This window comes from Chenopodium quinoa, unplaced genomic scaffold, assembly GCF_001683475.1.
Source record: "Chenopodium quinoa cultivar QQ74 unplaced genomic scaffold, ASM168347v1, whole genome shotgun sequence".
NCBI classification, from domain to species: Eukaryota; Viridiplantae; Streptophyta; class Magnoliopsida; order Caryophyllales; family Amaranthaceae; genus Chenopodium; species Chenopodium quinoa.
In genome coordinates this window covers 8947-12410 of record NW_018745537.1, presented here as the reverse complement: position 1 = coordinate 12410, position 3464 = coordinate 8947, and positions in this window count along the sequence as shown.

The window sequence follows — 3464 nt, the reverse complement described above, 5'->3', positions numbered from 1 at the left end:
AGGGTTCATGAATTTAGCATCAAATGGCTTGTTTATAGCATGAATTTGACAAACAAGGAAAAAAATTCTCTCTCTATGGTGAGCAGCGCATGATAAGGCTTTCTCTATCGTACGACATCTCCATTGATAGGGAGGAAGAAGAAGGCTAATCCAATGGTAATCTCATCGAATAATAGGGAATCACCTCAGACTCCTTCTGCGGTGTTAGGGTCTCAAGATTTGCAAGGTCAAGGAAATAATGTGGAACCCAGTTCATCGAACACTGTGTCGTTAGTGAACACTAAGTTTGGGGAAGATCCAGAACTAGTCATTGCAAATCCTTCACTTGTTCATCCTAGTGCTGGTTCGGTGCCGGTTCGATAAGTTAAAGTGATTAAATAATTGCATGCTGCTCTTCTTCTACCTCCTCTAAAGGACTCTGGAGAAATTGCAGGTAGCCCTAACTCCTCTTCATCTCGAACTATTAATAGATAGTTTAATATAGGAAATAGATGTTCTAAGATAGTTTAAAAGAGGATGATACCCTCTCAATATGTCATCGACGGTCTAAAGTTCCTTGATCTGTCATTGGAACTTTAGTCCATGATTTTAACAAAGGAAAAGACGATAAATAAGGGGGTGATTTGGCATTCGTAGCCTAACACTTGAATAAATATTGACATACGCTGCCAAAACAAATATTCGATGTCCACAAGATGGAAATTCAGATCTCAAGACTGGAGGCACATATCAAAATCCACTGGGAGAGAAGAAAATCGGCCGCTTTCTCAGCAGTTTTGTCCAAAAGTTGAAAACACGCGTCTCTGGGGGCATGTGTCTAAATAGATGCAGGTTTAGTTGCGTCCGCTCTTTATGCAACGGGTGGTCGAACACCCTAATTGTCCGATAAATCAAGACAGCTTTCAAGCTAACCGTATTTGCTTCCAGCGAGGGTCGTCTGGCCCCGATGGTTTGGCACGCCTTGTCGACTTGTTAAGTTAACGCCTTAAAAGAAATAGAGGTTCTATCATTTTTTACGGGAGGCAGATCACGTTGCTAGTGTAATTTTACGCAGCACATATGCCATACGATTTTACGGTGTACGTACGCCATAAAATTTTATGCTGTATGTACACGGTATTTTTGCTAAGTTACAACAAAAATACAAAAAACGTGACATTTCTTTAAGGGTAGTACAGGAAAATGTAAAACTTTTTATGGGGGTGTTTACATAAAGCACCACTCGTGATATGTTTTAGATGTTTTTCTGAAAAAACATCTAAAACATATGCTTGGGATAGGCACAAAGCACGGTGCACATGTAGGATGATGCAAAAAACTATCAAAGAAGAAAATAAACTACAAAATGCAAAGCAATTAAAAGGTGAGCTACAAATTTAACGAGCTAAAACGTTTTGTTTGGAAGACTTAACAAAATCCGGGAAATAGTTAGTTTGACTGACCAGTATCCGCGCGCAACTTTGAGGGTTGCGCTTGAGTGTCGCGCGTAATATTAGAATTTGCGCGCAATTGTCTTGCACAACTTTGTGAGTTGCGCGCGGAACTTAAACAATGAACAATTCTGGAAGAAACACAATCCGCGACTCGTGCACTTCTTCGTCATTCTCCGTTTTCGATCTCTTTCCCTAGAGCTTCATTTTTGCTGTCGTTTGAAGCTAAGGAAAGTAAATCATTCTCCTTGTTTATTTACCAAACTTTTAATTTGGTCATCAAAATGGGGAAAATCGAAAGAAGAACCCTAATATTTGAAATTGGGGGTATTCAATTCTACTTGTTTTCATGAATGTGTTTGTTCTATATTGTTGTGACATGTTTAAGGAATACATGGGAACAAATTTCATGTGAAGTGGTCAAGAATCAAGTCATGTATGAGCAAAGACAAGAATATATGTTTTTTCTTCATTTAATTTCCGAATTTGTGCTTGAACTTATTTCTTTTTTTTGCTCACATGGACTATGAAAATCAATATGGATTCAAGCCAAGAAGTACAAAATCTACTCAAAAGATAATATGGTCGAAAAGCACTAGGGAGACGGGGTTCCAATCATGATCAACAAGACAACTATGAAAATCAATATGGATTCATGCCAAGGAGTACAAACTCTACTCAAAATAATTCATTCTCATGCAATTACTCGAAGCAAGTTGATGAAATCAATCAAACCTAAACTAGATCATTCTCATGCATCTAATCTAGGGCAAAAACATTGGGGTTAAAGGTGCAGAACAATAACTCCAAGCATATTTAAGCACAAATCATCAACTCAAGGAAAAACCCAAGCGATAATCAATAGAAACTCAAACAAACATGATTTTCACCCCCTTCCCTAGCTAGAAATCTAAGCTAGAGAAAGGAAAATAGCCATGACAACTAAAGTAAACATGTATTCAATCCTAACAAAACTTAACATGATTTTAAATCAAAGAGAAAGCAAGGAAATTTATGGAAGAAATCACAAATAAGAACAATAAAACTAAAGACTAGAGAATAAGGAAAAGAGATTACTATTATAAATGTTGAGGGATTAGCAAAACATGAAATAGTTGCAATAATCTTTAAGAACTTAAATATCTTGATTACAAAGATTGAAACTTGAAGACTAGCTATTTTCTCTCTCTAAAAGATGTTCATATTCTCTCTCTACAAAGTGTTTTTGATGTCAATGGAATAGTGGATACCTTAAGATTCAAGCCAAAGACTATTTATAGTCTCTTGTTAAAATAAGGAAAACAGGCATGGGAGAGGCCTCTGTAGTCTAGCTGTCGCGCCCTCTCCTTCGTGGGTAAGAAGTTGGGAAAACCTAGCTCTCCGCGCTCGCGCCCACGGCCCTCTGAGCCACGCCCTCTCCAAGCCATATCCAGAAACTTCTATGTAGCTCAGGATGCACCTGTCCGCGCCCGCGGCTACCTATAGCAGCGCGCTCTCTCCTTTGCAGCATCTCCTCTTCCCCGAGCAAGCTACCATAATTACTTCAACTCCTTTAGCAATCCATAATTCGCCCACGAGTGCTAGGAGCTATTAAAACACACGAATAAAAGGTAAAAAGTAAAAGAAAAGATAAAAGAGAAGGAAAAACACGAGAGGGAGCTAAAGTAACTAAAATAAAGGTAAAAACGGTAGGAAGAAGTATAAACAAGTGAAAAATCGGGGGAATTCTCTAGTGAGAAAGGGTGAAATGGTGGCATAAATGCCACTCATCAAAAAAAAAGAAAGAAAAGAAAAAAAAACTTCAAGCTTTTCTTGCATGTTCATATACAAGCTTTTCTTAGATTGCATCTTTCTTCTTAAGTTTTCTTGCATGTTCATATACAAGCTTAAATTTCAACTCTTTGCTCCAAACCAATTCTCCACATAATTCTTGCTCATATTCCCTACGCTCATTACATTATCCTCACACACCAAATGCTTCACTAACTAAAAGGGTTGGTAAAACATAGGTCCTTAGGCTTGTAATGCGGTATA